The 19,162-nt window shown below is 42.1% G+C and overlaps 1 protein-coding gene and 1 long non-coding RNA gene across 2 annotated transcripts in view; one reads left to right on the top strand and one right to left on the bottom strand.

Moving 5' to 3' along the window:
• Positions 1 to 7,364, bottom strand: part of Baz2b (bromodomain adjacent to zinc finger domain 2B) — a 219,150-nt gene extending 211,786 nt beyond the window's left edge. Inside the window, exon 1 of the mRNA XM_051166087.1 lies at positions 7,217 to 7,364. The gene's annotated coding sequence lies outside the window, so the exon portion shown is untranslated. The remainder of the gene's footprint in view (positions 1 to 7,216) is intronic.
• Positions 6,870 to 7,806, top strand: LOC127206814 (uncharacterized). Its single transcript, XR_007832893.1, has 2 exons — positions 6,870 to 7,113; positions 7,315 to 7,806. It is a non-coding gene; the product is annotated as an uncharacterized LOC127206814 (long non-coding RNA).
• The last annotated feature ends 11,356 nt before the right edge of the window (positions 7,807 to 19,162 follow it).

The raw sequence follows: 19,162 nt of genomic DNA, 5'->3' as shown, positions 1-19,162 counted from the left end.
GGAGAGATGGCTCAGTGGTTAAGAGCACTGCCTGCTCTTCCAAAGGACCTGGGTTCAATTCTCAGCCACCACATGGCAACTCACAACTGTCTGCGATTCCAGTTCCAATGGCTCTGACACCCTCACGCGAAAATAAAATTAAGTAAATTATTTAAATATATATATGTGTGTGTGTGTGTGTGAGATGAAACAATTTCATCTCATACTCATAAATTCATATTAATTTAAAAAATTAGGTGCGCGCCTTATATTAGAACTTCATAGTGATCAGAAAAACACAAAACAAACAAAAAACTTCATAATGAATAGCAAGTTGTAAATTTAACTTATCTCAACCATTAAGTATTTTATATCTCAAACTCTTGAGCTGTCACAAATCAAACAACACTCAGGGCAGATTTTAAAAAATCATATAACAAGAGCCGGGCGTGGTGGCGCACGCCTTTAATCCCAGCACTCGGGAGGCAGAGGCAGGTGGATCGCTGTGAGTTCGAGGCCAGCCTGGTCTACAAAGGGAATCCAGGATGGCCAAGGCTACACAGAGAAACCCTGTCTCGAAAAACCAAAAAAAAAAAAATCATGTAACAGCCAGGCAGTGGTGGCGCATGCCTTTAATCCCAGCACTTGGGAGGCAGAGGCAGGTGGGTCACTCACTGTAAATTCGAGGCCAACCTGGTCTACAAAGCGAGTCCAGGACAGTCAAGGCTACACAGAGAAATCCTTCCTCGAAAAACCAAAAATTAATAAAATAAAAAATAAATAAAAATCATATAATTTAGGCAGGCATGGTGGTGCACACCTTTAATCCCAGCACTCAGGAGGTAGAGACAGTCGGATCACTGTGAGTTTGAGGCCAGCCTGGTCTACAAAGTGAGTCTAGGACAGCCAAGGCTACGTAAAGAAACCCTGTCTCAAAAAACTAACAAACACACACCATAAATTGCCAGGTGGTGGCCCACACCTGTAATCTCAGCACTCAGGAGGCAAGGGCAGGGGATCTCTCTGTGAGTTCGAGGCCAGCCTGCTCTTTCCTTTTTTTGAAGTGGGGTGGGGTGGGGTGGGTGTTGCAGGGTTTTTGAGACAGGGTTTCTGTGTAGCCCTGGCTTTCTGTCCTGGAACATTCTGTAGACAGCTGACCTCAAATTCAGAGCTCTGCCTTCCTCTGTCTCCCAAATGCTGAGATTAAAAAGGTGTGCAAATCACACCCAGCTGGCCATAATTTCAAAGTAACATGTGAATTCAAGTTTAAACTGATACAAACTTGTCGAGGATTATCCTCCCTTAACAAGATGATGCTGAGCAGCACTGAAAGAGCAGGGTACGTGCTGGAACTGGGGCACTACCTCTCACACTGAGCTAAAACCTCATTTATTATGTATTCCTGCATGTACGCCTGCCCGCCAGAAGAGGGCACCAGATCTCATTATAGGTGGTTGTGAGCACCACATGGTTGCTGGGAATTGAACTCAGGACTTTTGGAAGAGCAGACAGTGCTCTTCACCTCTGAGCCATCTCTCCAGCCCTAAATAAATCTTTGAGACAGGGTTTCTCTGTTTAGCCTTGGCTGTCTTGGAACTCACTCTGTTGACTAGTGCTGGTATTAAAGGCGTGAGCCACCACACCCAGCACCTAAATAATTAATAAATAACTCAATTGACCATAATTTGATTTGTGTGAAAATTTTTGTCTTGACACAAATACCTGTTAAGTAAATATGTTCCTTCAAAAGCAAGTCACATCCGGGCGTGGTAGCACACACCTTTAATCCCAGCTCTTCGGAGGCAGAGGCAGTTGGATCTCTGTGAATTCAAAGCCAGCCTGGTCTATAAAGTGAGTCCAAGACAGCCAAGGCTACATAGCGAAACTCTGCCTTGAAAAACGAAAACAAACAAACAAAAACAAGTCAGAGAGAGCTAGAGACCTGGCTCACCAATTCAAAGGACCTGAGTTTGGTTCCCAGTACCCACATTAGGAGGCTCACAAAAAGCCAGGCCTGGTGGCACATGCCTTTAATCCCAGCACTTGGGAGGTAGAGGCAGGCGGATCCCTGTGAGTTCTCGGCCAGCCTGGTCTACAAATCGAGTGAAGAACAGCCAAGGCTACACAGAGAGACCCTGTCTCAAACACAAACACAAACACACACACACACACACACACACACACACACACACACACACGAAGAGACAAAAGAAAAAAGGAGGCTCACAAAAGCCTGTAACTCCAGCTCCAGGAAATCAGACTCCTCTGCCCTCTGGGTGCATCTGCATTCATCTAAGCAAAATTCCTAAGCAAAATTCCCTCTCCCCCCTAATCCCCCACTTAAGTAAAACTAATACAAATAAATCTTTTCCTAAAATGAATGTCACACAGCTTAATGCAGTAGTATGATTTTCTTTTTAAGGAACTTTATGGCTACAATACAAAAAGGCTTGAATGTTGTATTCCCTCAATATAAACTCTAGCTTTAGTGAAGTAATGTATGACTTCCCTAAAAGTCATAACCTTATGACTTCAGGAAATAACCCTAGAACCATCAGAGGTGTATCAGACAAGTTGAAAATTTGTTCATACTATATAGGAAGTCTTTTGTTGTTGTTTTGTTTGAGACAGAGTTTCTCTGTGTAGCCCTGACTGTCCTGGAACTCCCCCTGTAGACCAGGCTGGCCTCGAACTCACAGACAACCGCCTACCTCTGCCTCCCAAGAGCTGGGGTTACAGGCGTGCACCACCACGTCTGGCTAGACAATCTTCTTAATAGGACTTATTTCAGCAAATTATGTCTTCCAATGATCAATTTTACATTTTATGTATGTTTTTTTTTAATAAGTTATGTTCTTTGCAGAATTGTTAAATCTGTATTCTACTTTAAGATCTAAAACTTTGAAAACAAAATCTATAAGCATTGAGACTAAAAAAGGTCTCCAAAAAATGACAAAATTCATTACATTCTAGCATTGTACCAGTCTAAGGTTTTTTCCCAGCTTTCTAACAACAACCCTCTGTCTGTTGAGACTATTCGTCTTTATTCTTACCCTTTGCTCCTTATTTCTCCTCCTACCAAACCTCTGCAAGTAATTAGTAAAAGTACACAGCTCAGGCAGCATCAGGATAGTGAGGTGGTTGTAATACTGAGGAGCTGAAGCTACAGGTAGAAGTGACGCCAGCCCGTGACGTCAGCCCGTGACGTCAGCCCGTGACGCCAGCCCATGACGCCAGCCCATGACGCCAGCCCGTGACGCCAGCCCGTGACGCCAGCCCGTGACGCCAGCCCGTGACGCCAGCCCGTGACGCCAGCCCGTGACGCCAGCCCGTGACGCCAGCCCTCAGGAGGCCAGGGAAAGACTCTGATGGAAGCCACAAGAGGCAAAACCCTGCCTCTCCGAACAAACAGTGCTATTTCTACAACAAAAACATGACTTCAGTTTGGGAAAATCATTAAATAGCTACTAAGAGAATAATTTAGAAGACAGTCTTATGAATTTTTAAACAGCATTTTGGCCTCATTAGAAAATTACAAACAAAATGGTCTATTCTCCAATAATTATGTCTTTTCTGATCATTTCCCACAGTAAAAGTTTAAGGAAACATTAAGCCAAATGAGCCAATATTTATTAAATAAACCACAATATTAAGACTTTATTAGTCAAAATATTTAATTTTATGTAATTAAAAAAACCTCCTAAAATACTTACTAGACAATTTGATTAATCCCTCAGGAAATTAAGTATATTAAAAATCACTGACCCCTGATTACATAATTTCTTACCGGGGTCAATACAACCTTCTGACTTTGTTTGCACTGTGCCATTTTTTTTTTTTTTTTCTTTTTAGTAGTTTTCTAAGAAAGACTAGTTCAAACACTCTGAAACAACAATTTCAACCCCTTCCTTATGAAATTGTTATACGCCACCGAGGTCCAGTGCACTGCTTTCCACTAGCTCAGGGAGGTAAGGCAGGAAGCTTGACCTCCGGTGCAACCGTGCTACCCACATCGCGTATAGGAACACAAAAGTAGCAACAAAGACATTAACAATTGCAGTTCAAGCTGGGAGTGACTGTTCTGTTTCAATTCAATGACACCACTAATGGCTTCTTAGCAGCTCCATGAAATCAACCAGCTGTCAAGTTGATGCATCAGAAGGAGCAGCTATGCACTCCCATAAGAAAAAGCAACACATCAGGATGTTTGGCAAAACATCTGCTCCTTTACCCTGCAATTCTATAATAAACATGCAAACAAAGAAATGAGAGAAAGGGCAACACAGTCAGAACCCCAAGCTTCTCTTACAGCTTATATGCATTTTAAATGGGTGGCTTATGTAAACTGAAAGCAAATTTCTGCAAAGTCCAATACTTTTTAAGATAGTCTATTTTTTGAGAAAGCTAAATACACTCAGATTCTCCCAGAAAGACCAGAATTACACAAAATAGTTATATTTATAAATGAATAGTGAACTATATTCATCATGTCGGTACCATAGTGCTATATACAAAACTCTAATATTAAAACTAAAATATACCCTTTCACGTCACGCTATCTAGTAAATGAGGCCAACAGTATTATAATCAATGCACGTCCCAAGACTGAGCTGCTGAGATTCCAGTCTCACTAGTATAAAGAGTGAATGTGCTAGGTTAACGTAGTCAGTGCATTAGTTTAACCCACAACAACATAATACCATTAGGTAGATTTTAAAGTAGGTTCCTGGTCCTGTTTCTCTGAAAACCATTACATGAACATACTAAGTTCTCATAAATAACTTCCTGTTTTAAAAGCATACAATGTGATTTCCTTTAAAAAAAAAAATATTTTGTCACTGTAGCTTAAATAAATTCTACATTCAACATTTGCTTCAAATATTTGTAAAATCTTACTTTTCTACTAAGGCACGCAAATGTAATGTCATCTAAATTATTGATTTGCAGCAGTGTTTACAATAGGTGTGAGACATCAGCGTACTTAACTACCATTTTCTTAAACTGCTTATCCTCTGTTGCTTCCATTTATAATCTGCCAAATCTTCTAGTCCTTTGTTGCATGTATAATTTAGAGCCATCTGTTCTATGTGCTTTTAACTATTTAAACATTTTTCACCTACCTACAGTTCACTAAATAGCAGACATTCAATTCAGTCAAGATTTCTACGCAGTGTTTTTACATACAGCAAATTTCTGTAAATACAAGAAACCAGCAAAGAATATTGCTACAAAAATGTAAAACATACCACTTACAATGTAAGTTTTTATATATTAGACAATCTTCTTAATGGGTTTGGGATTTTTCTATTAGCTTTTTTAAAAAGTTCATTGTAGTCAATGTTTTTCCCCAACCCAGAAGACAAAGGGAATGCAAATTAAATACAGACAGTTTCATGTCCTTGTTAGAAGAGATGTAAATATGCTGACTGAAAATGACTACTGGAGACAGAATTACACTTTCCCATTCAATTTACTGTGCCTATTTATATACTCCTCAGTGAGTGTATCATTAAGCATGGTCATGTGACCAGCTCAACTTTTTTTTTTTTTTTTTTTTTTTTTGGTAAGGTGAAAAACTATTTTGGACAAAAAAAATTTAAATGGTAGTTTTTATAATTTTTATGATGGTTAATAAAGTTTACAGCAAAAGATTATAAATTATCTATTAAAGTTTATTCTACCTTTTATATCCTAAGCAACATTTTTGACCAACCCTTTGACTTTAATATTCACTACTACACTACTAAGAGGAAAAAGTATCAAGTTAAGTGATATTATGAATAGTCCTTTTAAAATGTAAAAAAACACGAAAGAGGAGCACACAATTACAAAGGGGGAGGTACATAACCCAACTGATGTATATGTAAATATAATTAAGTTAAATTTGTTAAATCTGTGGAACCAGGGAAGATAGGAAATATGCTGCTAAAACACATTTGAAAATTTAAAAAAGAAAAACTTCATACATAAAACTAGGTGAATACTAAGTGGCACAATAAAAGTTTCGATCAGCTTTTTTTAAAATAATCTCTCACTTGTTACCAAACATTAAATTGCGGGTTTTGCGATCCGTTTTGAGTGCAAAATACAAAAATAAACTACACAACTTATCACTAGGCTCTAAGTTATACGATTCCATAAAACGAAAAAATTTTAAGAAAGAAAAAAAAACACTTTGGGGAAATTTCCTTGATAAAGTTTACATGACGTCACATGGCCCCCTGAACCGTTCCTAAACTTTGAGCCTTATCCAGACACACTTTTTGTATTTCTATGGCTTCTTTCCCTTCCTTAAAAATTGGGAGAGAGAGAGACAGACTTGGGAATAAAAATTGCCCAAGATGGCGAAACGCTTGTTGTTTAGAGGGCAGGGGGAAAAATGGAGGATATTGTAATATACACAAAGGGATAAATTTCAACAACTCGGCCCCGGACTGCAGCTGCTTCTCTCTTTCCAAGGAAACAACACACAAAAGATAAATACCGAGGAGAGGGGAAGAGGAGACAGCCCCCACCCCGCAGGGCCGGCTCCGAGTCTCGGCACACTTCCTGGCCTTTCCAGATCCCAATTCTGGGGTTCGCGGAACTACTTTAGGGGAGGGGAGCGGGGCGTCGCGGGGGGGAGGGCGCGGAGACCGAGGACGGGGAGCCCAGCCCGGCGCGGCGGGAGGGACCTGCTGGCCAGGCCGCCGCGGCCCCGGGACGCCGGTACCCGGCTCGACCCCGACCTGCCAGGTGCCCGCCGCCCGGGGCCGCAGCCCCACCCCCACCCGGCTCCGGAGACCCGGCGGCCTGGCTTGGCTCGGCGGGCGCCGGGCTGCGGGGCCGGGGGGCGAAGGCGGCCAGGGCCCGGGGCCTCGCGCGAGCTGCCCCGCGGGGCGCCGCAGCGGGCCGGGCAAGAGGACGCCGCGAGGGCCGGCGGCTTAGGGCGGCCGGCACAATGGAGGGACGAGGCCCGGCCGCCCGGGTCCCGCGCCCGCACTCCCAGCAAAGTTTCCGTTCCGCGAAGCCCGCACCCCCACCCCGCCCGGGACCCGGGTCCCCGCGCCCTCCACCCGGAACTCTCCACTCGGGACCCCAGAGCCACCCCGGCGTCGCAGCCCGCACAACAAAGAGACACACCGGGCGGCGCGGGTAAACAGCGGCGGGCGCCTCGGGAGGGCTCCAGCCCGCAGCCACCGCTCTCCGCCCGGAACCCACCTCTCCCGCACCCTCGCGCCCCGGCTCTCAAACTCACCTTCACTTTCGAACTGAGTTGCGGGGGGGAAGGGGTTTTCGCCCTTCCCGGTGCAGGTTAAGCTGCTCGGGATCCCGGCGCCTCCTTATTTCTCTTAGAATTTCTGCAAGAAAGTCTAGGGAGTTGGAGAGGAGGTGAGATCCGTGATCGCGAAAGCCCTGGCTGCCTCCGTCCCCGTCTTCCGCCGCGCTCTCTCTGATTAGTTCCTATTCAGCAGCAGATTGAAGCAGGAGATGATTCTTCTCAAGGTTTGTTCAGCAGCTTCACTTCTAGGCGAAGGCTTCATGAACCAAGTGACGTCAACCAACAAGGCTTCTCTCTCTCTCCTCTCTCTAACAATGAAAGTTGCTGTTAACAAGGGGAAAAAGAGCGAGAGAATTGTTTATACCATTTCTGTTCCAATAATAAATGACCTATCAGCTCTAAAAGGAGCCAAGGGAGGGGGCTGCTTCTTCATTCCAGGAATACTGTATCTTTGAGTTTGCACCGCTCCTCGTCCCAGGAAAAAGTTAAGAAACTTAAATGTTTTGTTTTGCTTTTCAGAGGGGGGCAAAAAAGAACTGAATAGTTATTTCTTAAAAAAACAAAAACGTAAACGGACTGTTAGGAAACACAGATTAGGCATCTCCACCAACTTTTGTGTTTGTAAACTAGGAATTGTGTTGGAGCCTACAAGCTAAATTAATGTGTCAAGAATGTGTGCATGCTAGGACTCAAAAAGCAGGGCGCGAGGCGATCTCAAGGTAAACGACTGCTTTTCCATGGAATCTTCATGATATGAGTCAAAATAAGATTCAAATGAAAGACGTTTAAAACATTAAGTCCTTTTACGGTTATTTGTGTAAATTGTACGCCTTAATCTCATTTTTTCCCCTCTAGTTTCGGTTGGGGGGGGGGGAGGGGGCTAGTTTAACTGTAAGAACTAAACACTTTAAAAGACCAGTAGCCCATTACCAACTAAACACGCTATACACTCTCTGATCCCCAGAATGTCAGGCAGCTGACTCAGTTTTTAACCTTCCACTCCCCAATTCCCTTCAACCAATCAAGTTAAAATAAAGGTAAAGTACGCCCCATTCCCTCCAGCAGTATACCCGCACCCTCCTAAAAAACGATTTAAAAAGAAAAATTCTTAACCTTGGTATACCTTCTTACCCATGAAGAAAGGTAATTGTTAAGAAACATTCGTTAAGGTGTTTTTCCCCCTTATGAACACAATAACGTCTTGAAGTTTATATAATTACAAATTAGATAATTTAGTTTTCAGGATGACGACCAAGTAAAAATTTAGTAATTGGAGAATAATTTGACCATATATTATTTTATGCTTACATAGGTGGCTAGATGTATCTTAAAAGATGCTATTGTTTTATGTTTCCTCCTCAACCACTGGCTGTGATTTTAATTGTGCTGGAGGATCTTCATTAGTATTAACACATGGGGAGATTTCACAAAGCTGCTTCATTAGGAAGAAAAAAAAGCTGGCAGACTAGGTCTTTTTGCATGCACTGAGAATGTCAGCCTTACCTCGGTCATTTGTAACATAATAAGTGCCAGCACAATGATTGCAAGGCAGGAGCATGGGGGAAGGGCAGAAATACTGCCTGTCTAACAGGGGCGTCTGAAAAGACGGCTGCTCATTACATAGTAATGTATGCTAAAAATTAGTGAAGATGATGTCTCGGGAGACTGATGCTAAATAAATTAATGTGCTGATATGTTTTTAATTATTATTTTTGTAGTAGTTTATTTCAATCTTAGGATTCACATTGAGCAGCAAAGCTGTGCTAGCACTTATTGATTTTTTTTCCCTGCCACATTCCCGGAATACAGATTTTAATCATTTCACTACACCACACTCAGTAATTTCATTAAAAACTGGAATCTTCCATCCCCAGAAAAGCATTTAATTTCAGTGACATACAATTTCTCTTTTAGCAGCAAACTGTCTCTATAGTAAAAGCTGGCCTAAGGTTCAAATGCATAATTTAATCCTGAGTTTTCCATGCTCTGCATTCCTTTCAAACTATAATTTCAGTAACTACCTAATAACTGTAATAAAGACAATAATTCCCTTACAATATATTATTAACTCATATTTAATTAACTCAGAGGCCAAGCTCTATACATGTATGACTAGGTCAACAATTTCACCATCTCAAAATTTACTAATAATGTCCAAATGAAAAATAGATTAAAATGTAAACATGAATAGTAGCATGTAGATTATAATCCTAAGTCACTTACCAAAAAAGTTATTGTATTATTCTATGATGGTGAGGATAGCCCAAGTGGAATTTATGGATGTCCCTGTATGGAAAGCTGAATGTTGGTACTTTAATATTTGTTATTCACACTTTGCCTGGTTAACACGGCTTTAGGAGACTAAGGAAAAGGGGATGATTTGGGGTTGTGTTGATTTCTGCGTTCACTTGAGATGCAATTCTCCTTATATTAAGGTAACTGAAGTTGGGCGTGGTGGTGCACGCCTTCAATCCCAGCACTCAGGAGGCAGAGGCAGGTGGATCAGTATGAGTTCAAGGGCAGCATGGTCTACAAAGGAAGTCCAGGACAGCCAAGGCTACACAGAGAAACCCTGTCTCAAGAAAAATAAAAAAGAAACTGATGCAACATAACTTGTACAGCCCAGAATGTTTTTCTGCCTGAACATGTAATGCAAACGCCCTCCAAATGTGTGTTCTTACAATATTTTGAAGTAAAATTTGGTCTACAGGTGCTAAGTTGTTTCCCAAATGAGGAGTTTCATAAGGATATGTAATTTACATTCCTTGGCTTTTAGGGGAAAAATATAATATGTAATATATTATAACATATATAATACATATATATAACACATAATAATCAATTAGCTGGGCATGGTGGCCCATGCCTTAATCCCAGCACTTGGGAGGCAGAGGCAGGTGCATCTCTGTGAATTAGAAGTCAGTCTGGTCTACAAAAAGAGTCCAGGACCCCATGGCTATAACACAGAGAAACCCTGTCTCAAAAAACCAAACAAATGAAAAAAAAAAAAAAAATCAATTAGTTACTATAAAAGAGTATCATTCTTTTAAGTGATTATAGAACCAGAGTTCAAAATGTTTCAAAAGTATGTAAATGAAATTTAAGTTGAAGCCAGCAACAACAAAAAGTTGTCTTTTTCTGGTTGTCACTTACAGGAAAATGAGCCTTAGACTATTGAAAAGGTTTGAACACATTGGAAAAGTGGTTATAGTGGAGAATTTTATATTAATATCTCTTCAGAACATTTGGGAAATTATCAAAAGTTTAGGGTTTGTTTTTTTTCCCAGAGCTGAGGACCGAACCCAGGGCCTTGAACTTGCCAGGCAAGCCTTCTACAACTGAGCTAAATCCCCAACCCAAAGAGTTTCTTGCATAATCAGGGAGATGTTTTTGTGGCAGTCTCAAACACAAAATAAAGTTTGATGCAAATCAATAATTGACACCCTGAATTCTAAACCAGTTTCTATATTTGCCTATCAATAGTAAAACTTTCATTTCTAGGCCCAGGCATGGTGGCACATGCCTTTAATCCCACACAGAGAAACCTTGTCTTGGAAAAACAAAACAACAACAAAGATTTCATTTCTATATTAAAATATAGCTTTGGGTCTTTATATGTCATTTGGTTATTGAAATATAGCTATGGGTGTCCTAGAACTCACCATGTATGCCAAGCTAACCTGGGACTCAGAGAGATCTGCTTGCGTCTAGGATTAAAGGTGTGCACCACCGTCACCTGAACAATTTAGCCTACAAAATTTTTTTAGTGGTTGTTGTTTTGTTTTATTTGTTTGTTTGTTTGTTTGTTTGTTTTTTCCAGACAGGGTTTCTCTCTGTAGCCTTGGCTGACTTGGACTTGTTTTGTGGACCTGGCTGGCTTCGAACTCACAGTGATGTGCCTGCTTCTGCCTCTTTGAGTGCTGGGATTACAGGCATATACCACTATGCCCAGCTTTAACCTACACTTTTAAACTGATAAGGCAATGGTAAACTGTATTACTCCAAGTACTTGACACCCTTTCCCCCCCCCCCCCACCTTTGGTTTTTCAAGGTAGGGTTTCTCTGTGTAGCCTTGGCTGTCCTGGATTCGCTTTGTAGATCAGGAATTCACAGAAATCCCCCTGTCTCTGCCTCCAGAGTGTGTGCGCTACCACGCCCGGCTTACTGGACACGTTCTTACAAAGCTGTGCTTCTGTTTCCTGTTGAGATCATGTCATCCCTGTTTCATGTTCTCACATTTGACCTTTCTACTGATTAGCTCACAGAATTGAGAAAAATCAGATAAAATAATTACTATAGTTATAAAATAAATGGGCTCCTACAGCACGTTGGTACCTGAGATCACCTCAGCAGGTAACCGTGTGCCCAGTTGTGAGAGCCCACCTGCCCTGCGGACTAAATATGGCACCACTGTGAACTAACGTATTATACTTGTTCCCCTAACATTTGCTGCTAGGACCAAGGTAGACAGAAATGGAGAGAGATCCAACTTAGTACTACAAATACTGCTAGTAGTTTGTTCCAAAAAGTACGGATTCTGTCTGAACGACAAAACATCACAAAGGTATTGTCTCTGTACTTTCAACCTGTGGGCCAAGATCCCATTGGAAATCAAATAGCTAATATTTTCATTATAATTTGTAACAATAGCAAAATTACAACTATGAAGTAGCAACAAAATAATTTTATGGTTGCGGGTCACTACAACATGAGGAGCATTGAGGACCACAGCTCTATAGTGTACTGAACTGTCTGGGTCAGATTTCGTTTCTGTTTCAATCACTAATGAAATTTCATTTGTTTCCACACACTGAACATTTGAGTGCTTGCTCATGCTATGCACTGTGCTAGAAGCTGAAAAAAAAAAAAAAGAAAGAACTCACTTTCTGTTTTATGTTGAAAGTGTGAAACTCCTAAGAGACAACCCACTTTATAACAACAAATAATAAAGTTTTGAGAGAGTAAAAACTGGAGTTACACAGTTGTGACTAGGAGACTTAAAAGGATTTATCAAGGGCTCCACCGGAACCAGATCTCATACTAAGACCTAACCAGACAAAAGAGCTTAGGGTTGAGGGAAGAGGGGGATTCTAAACTCAAGAATCATTATTTACACACAGATACTTAGTTCATCCACTGCTAAGAAATGCAATCAACCTTTTTTGTTTGTTTGTTTGAGACAGGGTTTCTCTGTGTAGCCTTGGCTGTCCTGGGCTAGTTTTTGTGGACCAGGCTGGCCTCGAACTCTCAGTGATCTGCCTGCCTCTGCCTCCCAAGTGCTGGGAGGAAAGGCATGCGCCACTACCGCCAGGCTGCAATCAACCTTTAATCCCAGCATTTAGGAGGCAGAGGCTGGCAGATGGCTGTGAGTTCAAGGCCAGCCTGGTCTATAAAGTGAGTCCAGGACAGCCAAGGCTACACAGAGAAATCCTGTCTCAAAAACCAAAATGAAAGAAAGAAAGAATAAAAGAAATGAGTCAAGATGGGCTTTGATGGATACGCCTTTAATCCCAGTACCTGGAAGGCAAAAACAGGTTAATCTCTGAAGTCAGCGATCTACAGAGTCAGTTCCAGGCCAGCCAGGACTACATGGAGAAACCCTGTCCTGAAAAACCAGAATAAAACAAATGTGCCGGGCGTGGTAGCACACGCCTTTAATCCCAGCACTGGGGAGGCAGAGGCAGGCGGATCGCTGTGAGTTCGAGGCCAGCCTCGTCTACAAAGCGAGTCTAGGACAGTCAAGGCTAACATAGAGAGACCTTGTCTCGGAAAAAAACAAACAAAACAAAACAAAATAAAGAAATGCAATTGAATTCATTTTGAAGGATGAGGAAGTGACAGATGGCATAAGGATGAAGCCTTAAGAGGAGGCTGGATCTAATAATGGAGGCCGAGGGTTTTATGGCAAGGTGGGTGAGTTTATCCTGAGAGCCAACAAATATTAGTAAAGGATTACCATGCTCACCTGGGCTTAAAGGAATAATGGCTGCACAGGCAGTGCAAATGAGAAGCTGTAGTGCAAAGGGTCGTTTATACAGTTTAGAGTGGTAGTGCAGGCCTGCCATCCCAGCCGAAGTTGGGAGGCCGCAGGAGAAAGAGTTCTCCAAGTCTAAGGCGGGCATGGGTTGCACAGTAAGACTCTACTCCAAAATAAGTAGAATGAAATCAACAGTTCAGTTCATAGGAGACATAGTGAAAGGTAGTGGCATTGGAGGCTTAAACTCAGATAATCTGGGGCAAATTGTCAACAGAATTAAGGTGGAGAATGAGTAAGGGAGGGCTAGAGGGATTACTAGCTTAGGGAACTGGGTCAATGCTGGAGTCATTAACCACAGTCCAGAATGTGTAGGAAAATGTAAGTCACAAGACTGTCTGCAATCATGACGTAATAGTGTTCTATAGGCTTCCCTCCCCCACCAGACAACCCCCACCCCCGCCAACAGGGTTCTTTTGTGTTATATTGACTGTCCTGGACTTGCTTTAGACAGGCTGGCCTTGAACTCATAGCGATCCACCTGCCTCTGCTAGGATTAAAGATGTGTGCCACCACGCCTGGCTCCAGGCTTTTCTTTTCTTTTCTTTTCTTTTCTTTCTTTTTTTTTTTTTTTTGGTTTTTCGAGACAGGGTTTCTCTGTGTAGCCTTAGCCATCCTGGTCTCACTTTGTAGACCAGGCTGGCCTCGAACTCACAGTGATCCGCCTGCCTCTGCCTCCCGAGTGCTGGGATTAAAGGCGTGAGCCACCATGCCCGGCCCAGGCTTTTATTTTCAATGATAGTCACTAAGATAAGTGTAAAGCTTTTTCAAAATGTATATATTAAACTTTAGAACAAAGATTGCCTAGTGATCTGGAATTTGTTCTCTCTCCTCCCATGCAGTTTCTTCCTTTCCTCTTTCTTCCTTCCCCCTCCCCCTTTATTTCCTCCCTAAAAGTGTTTGTGTTGTCTGGGTGTGGTGGCCTGCACCTCCAATCCCAGCTCTTGGGAGGCAGAGACAGACAGATCTCTGTGAATTCAAGGCCAGCCTGGTCTACAAGGAGAGTTCCAGGACAGTAAGGGGCTGTTACACAGAAAAACCCTGTCTTGAAAAAACAAAAAATAAATAAATAAATAATAAAAATAAAAGGGTTTGTGGTAAATACTACCATAAGCAGAAACTGATTACAGCATTCATTGGAAAAGTAAAACTTTAAAAAGGAGTGGGAAGCTGGGCATGGTGGGGCACACCTGTGATCCCAGCACTCAGGAGGCAGAGGCAGGCAGACTGCTGTGAGTTCAAGGCCGGCCTGGGCTACAAAGAGATTCCAGGAGAGCCAAGGCCACACAAAGAGACCCTGTTTCAAAAAACAAAAGAAACAAACAAAACAAAATAAATAAAATAAAATAAAATAAAAAGGAATAGGGCAACCATATTAGGTATTGAATTATTATAAAACATTTATAATTTAACTCTTGATAAGTAACAAGAATGAGAAACTGAGCCCAGCAGTGGTGGCACACACCTTTTCTTCCAGCACTCTTGAAGCAGAGCCAAGGCTACAAAGAGAAACCCTGCTTTGAAAAAACAAAAAACGACCTTTAAATCCTAGCACTCGGAGGCAGAGACAGGCAGATTGCTGTGAGTTCGAGGCCAGCCTGGTCTACAAAGCAAGTCCAGAACAGTCAAGGCTAACACAGAGAGACCTTGTCTCGAAAAACTAAAAAAGAAAGAAAGAAAGAAAGAAAAGACAACAACAACAAAAAAACAACAAACAAAATATGTAACAGATAAAAGTTGTGAGAAATAGATGGACTTTTAACTAGTGTTTATATAACTGTTTCCATACAGAAAAAGATAAACTTTGATCTTTCTAAGAATAATTGTCCAAAGAGATCAGATGTTTATATATAAAATATACACCTAGTGTAGAACTATAGGGGAATTCCTTAAAGACAAGAACCTTCCTAGCCATATCAAAACCATATACAATAAAGTGAAAGGTTGCTAACTTCATCACATCAAATGAACTTTATGGAAAAGGGGGTAACCCCTCAAGAGCAAAGTACAAACATAAATGATAAACTGTGAAAAGCATGTTTCCATATACACATAACCTGATATAAAAAGACTGCTTATGAACCGGGCATGGTGGCACATGCCCTTAATCCTAGCACTCTGGAGGCAGAGGCTAGTGTATCTCTGTGAGTTCGAGGCAGTCTTTATAGACAGAAGAGGAAAACAAATGGACAGCAAAATGCAGGAGATAGAAGTAGATTTTACAGGCTGGAGAGATGGCTTGCCTCAGCAGGTAAGAGCACTGACTGCTCTTTCAAAGATCCTAAATTCAAGTCCCAGCAACCACATGGTCTTTGACAAACATCTATAATGAGATCTAATACCCTCTTCTGCATATGCAGACAGTACACTGTATACATAATAATAAATAAATAAACCTTTAAAAAAGAAATAGATTTTACATAAAAATGCAAATTTTTTTTTTTTACATTTTAGCTTATTAGAGTATAAAATGGTAAACGTTTCCAACATTGGAGAAAATGACAGCTTCTAACACAGTTACATATATATGTACTTTTGGAATAGCAAATCTCAGTTTCAAAACTCTGGCTCAAATGAAAATAGATGTACAGGAAACTATTTGGTGAAGCATTGCTCATAGGGAAAGCTCAGCAATACACTGTCTGCTGGAGAATAAAGCATGAATGACTCGTGGCACACCCACACAGCAGAATACTATGGACATACTAAGAAATGACAACCCGTTGGGTTGGTGGTAGTGATGCATGCCTTTAATCCCAGCACTCAAGGTCAGCCTGGTCTACAAAGCAAGTCCAGGACAGCCAAGGGAGTACCTGTCAATTTAGGAAAATACTGCATCAAAAAAGGTTAGAGGTGGTTAAGAGTACTGGCTGGCTGGGCATGGTGGTGCAGGCATTTAATACCAGTACTCCGGAGGCAGCGGCAGGTGGATCTCCGTGAGTTCAAGGCCAACCTGATCTACAAATCAAATCCAGGACAGCCAAAGCTACACAGAGAAACCCTGACTTAAAAAAACAAAATAAGCCAGGCATGGTGGCACATGCCTTTAATCCCAGCACTCCAGAGGCAGAGGCAGGTGGATCCCTGTGAGTTCCAGGCCAGACTGGTCTACAAAGTGAGTCCAGGACAGCCAGGGATAGACACAGAGAAACCCTGTCTCAAAAACCAAAAAGTAAAGAAAAAAAAAAAAAAAAAAGGTTAGAGAGAAAACATGTATGTTATCTATCATCTATATTTTATACTTAGGGTTTTCCTTTGTATTTTTTTAGTCTTTTGACAGCCAGGGCTCTATGTAACAGAGAAAACCTGTCTCAAAAAGCCAAAAAGAAGCTGGGCGTGGTGGGGCACGCCTTTAATCCCAGCACTCGGGAGGCAGAGGCAGGTGGATTGCTGTGAGTTCGAGGCCAGCCTGGTCTACAAAGTGAGTATGGGACAGCCAAGGCTATACAGAGAGACACTGTCTCGAAAAACAAAAAACAACAAACAAACAAACAAAAAAAAAAAGCCAAAAAAAAATTTTTAATGTTTTTAATTTTAAAAGAGGAAGTGGGGGTGGGGGTGGTTATCAGGAGATCCACAAGGAGACTAACTATCAAGGTTGGTGGGTCTGGACCCAGGGGGGCCTGCACAAACTGAGGCACCAACCAAGGACATCGCAAACAGAGGACCTAGACCCCCTGATCAAATGTAGCCAATGAACAGCTCATTCTGCAAATGGGGGGAGGGGAGTCGGGGACTGCCTTTGACAAGAACTCTACTGCCCTAGATTTGATCACCGCCCCTTAGGGGAGAAGCCTTATAGGAACACAGAGGAAGGGCTGCAGCTGTCCAGATGAGACCTGATAGGCTGTGGTCAGACAGTGGGAGAGGAGGGCCCACCTGTCAGAGGTCAAAGGGAGGGGAATAGAACAGAAAAGGGAGGGAGGATGGGAACAGGAAGATATGAGCGAGGGGATTACAACTGGGAGATGTAATGTGAATAAATGATAATGATAATAATAATGATGATAAAATGAAAAGAAAAGCAACAAAGCATTCTGTGACAATTAACGGGCTATATGAATTTCATGCTACCTAATGCATATTTTACTATTTGTAGAGCATATTGCTGTTCTTTTGTATGAGGAAATTTACAGTATATATTTGTGTGTGTGTGTGTGTGTGTGTATGTTTTGTTTTTTTTTGGTTTTTTCCCCAAGAAAAGGGAATAGCCCTGGACTTACTTTGTAGACCAGGCTGGCCTCGAACTCACAGAGATCCACCGGCCTCTGCCTCCCCAGTGCTGGGATTACAAGTGCGCACCACCATGACCAGCTTTTGAATAGCGATATTAAAAATAATGAAAAGTGGCTGGGGAGATAGTCCAGCAGTTATGACCATGGTTTGTTCTAGCAGAGAAACAGAGAACCCGAGTTCGATTCCCAGTGGCTCCTCACAAGGATCTGTAAGCCTGGTTTCAGTGGATGTAATCTCTCAGAAATCCAGGGGAAAAAAAATACCAGTGAACAGAAAAGGAACAACAACAACAAAAATAATGAAAAGTAATGGATGCATATTAGAAGAGCCTTTTTTTTTTGGTAGAGATGAGGTAAGGAAAATGGCTAGGGCTGTTACAGAATCCATCTCATTGCTATTAAGCATTCTTTGGCTCCTAATTTGTGTGTACACACACACACACACACACACACACACACACACACACACACACACACACGGGGGTGGGTGTTGGGGGGGGAGTTAGTAACACTGTGGCAAACAAGACTGACTACAAGTCAGACCACAGAGAAGTTCCTCAAACATCCAAACAAAGGAGGAAGGGAACTTGGGCCCAGGTGGCAGTTGCTATGGTCTTGAGGTTCATGCCTCCCAAATTCATATGTTGAAATTCTTTTTCTTTTTGTCTTGTTTTGTTTTGTTTTGTTTCAAGGCAGGGTTGCTCTGTGTAGCTCATATGTTGAAATTCTAACTCCCAAAATAATGGTATTAAGAAATGGAGCACAAAAAATTAATTAATTAATTAAAAAAAGTGGAGCACAGCCAGCCTGGTCTACAAATCCAGTCTAGGGCAGACAGGGCTGTTACACAGAGAAACTACTTCATGGAGGGCTGCAGACAGCTTTACTATCCCAGGAAAATAAAATGGAACACAATCAATTCATTCCCAAAACATAGTAGTTTGGGTCTCATAAGAAGTTATCCAGCTCTCAGCCGGGCGTGGTGGCGCATGCCTTTAATCCCAGCACTCGGGAGGCAGAGGCAGGCGGATCGCTGTGAGTTCAAGGCCAGCCTGGTCTTCAAAGTGAGTCCCGGATGGCCAAGGCTACACAGAGAAACCCTGTCTAGAAAAACCAAAAAAAAAAAAAAAAAAAAAAAAAAAAGAAGTTATCCAGCTCTCTACTCCCTCTTACTCTACTCTCTCTCTCTCTTCTTAACTCTTCCTGTCTCTGTCTCTCTCTGGGGTACCCCTCCCCCATTTTCTTCTATCCCCATGCTGATTTAATAAACTTCATATAGCATTTTTTAAAAAGTTATCCAAATAAATAGAAGGATGATAGACCCTAGATGAAAAACTATGGGCAGCTGGAGAAATAAAGTCCTTGAGCCAAGGCATGTCCCACACCTGTAATCCCAGAATAGGCAGGCAGATCTCTGTGAGTTCGAAGCCAGCTAGAGCTGTTACACAGAGAAACTCTGTCTCGAAAACCTAGTGGCGGGGAGGCCTGATTCTTCCCCCAGGAATGCTATGAGTGACCCTCGGTTCTCACATTATCAGAAAGGAGTGTCTTTCACACACTTAGGGGGCTAACCATTTTGTTACCTTAGCTATCCTAGGGGAGGACTAAAACTGGGTTTTAACTCAGGCCAAAGGAGGTGTAGCTACTTGGGGG

The sequence above is a fragment of the Acomys russatus genome, chromosome 24 (genome assembly GCF_903995435.1).
Source record: "Acomys russatus chromosome 24, mAcoRus1.1, whole genome shotgun sequence".
In the NCBI taxonomy this organism is placed as follows: Eukaryota; Metazoa; Chordata; class Mammalia; order Rodentia; family Muridae; genus Acomys; species Acomys russatus.
Note: the sequence above shows the minus strand (reverse complement) of the source record. Positions and strands in the feature narration are given on the sequence as shown.